The sequence below is a fragment of the Chenopodium album genome, chromosome 10 (assembly GCF_948465745.1).
Source record: "Chenopodium album chromosome 10, dcCheAlbu1.1, whole genome shotgun sequence".
Taxonomy (NCBI): Eukaryota; Viridiplantae; Streptophyta; class Magnoliopsida; order Caryophyllales; family Amaranthaceae; genus Chenopodium; species Chenopodium album.
In genome coordinates, this window is record NC_137843.1 from 55409008 (window position 1) to 55410129 (window position 1122).

At 41.3% G+C, this 1122-nt stretch overlaps 1 non-coding gene across 1 annotated transcript; it reads right to left on the reverse strand.

Moving 5' to 3' along the window:
• Positions 1-323: 323 nt before the first annotated feature.
• On the reverse strand, positions 324-430 carry LOC145565986 (small nucleolar RNA R71). Its single transcript, XR_014095333.1, has one exon. It is a non-coding gene; the product is annotated as a small nucleolar RNA R71 (small nucleolar RNA).
• Positions 431-1122: the final 692 nt, after the last annotated feature.

Below are 1122 nucleotides of genomic sequence, written 5' to 3' on the forward strand. Positions count from 1 at the left end.
TCCTCTCCAGCATTGTCAGACCACCTGTTACTGCTCAGAACTTTGAATTGAAGCCACAGTTCATTCCATTCATCTCTAATGATTCATTTGCAGGCACACCTCACGAATGCCCTGTCAGTCACATTGATATTTTCTTGGAAAAGTGCAATACTATGAAACTAAATGGTGTTACGGATGATGCTATTAGACTTCGACTTTTCCCTTTCTCATTACGGGATAGAGTGAAGGAATGGTTGAGAGATGAAGGTACTGGCTCTTTTGACACATGGGACAAACTGGTGAAAGCTTTTCTAGTCAAGTTCTTAGGATAGGAAAAGACTGCAAGGTTGAGAAATGAGCTATCTACTTTCGGGCAGTCAGATGATGAGTCCTTATATGAAGCATGGAGGAGGTTCAAGCGATTGCAGAGACAATTCCCTCACCATGGTATTCCTGAATGGATGTTGATCCAAACCTTTTACATTGGTTTGACTCATGAGTTCCGAATTTATATTGATGCTGCATCTGGGGGTTCTCTTCTGATTAAGAACCCAACTGAGGCAAAGGAGCTAATTGAGAAGATGGCGGCAAATGATAATTACCATCCAGGAGGACGATGTAATGTTAAAAAGGGAGGTATGGATGTTGTTAATGCTATAACCCTTTTAACTAGCTCTATGCAGGCATTGACAAGCAAGTTTGACAAGTTCCAAGCAACATCTTCTGGATCATCTGCTGAAACTTGTCAAATGTGTAATGTACAAGGTCACATTACCCCTGATTGCCCACAAAATTCACATGAGATGTCGATTGAGGAAGCCAATGCATTCTACACTTCAAATCCCAAAAGGCCATATGATCCTCATTCAAACACATACAATGAAGGTTGGAAACATCATCCAAATTTCTCTTACAAGAATACCCAAGCTCAACAAAATCCACCTCCACCACCACCTCGAAACAACAATTATAATGCACCACCTGGTTTCCAAGCAAGACCACCTCTAGTCCAACAACCTATGCAACCACCTCCACAAAAATCCAACCTTGAGCTAATGCTTGAGAACTTCGTTACCACAACGAACAACAACATCCAACAACTACAAGCTCAGAACAAGCTCATGGAAAATCAAATAAGTCAAC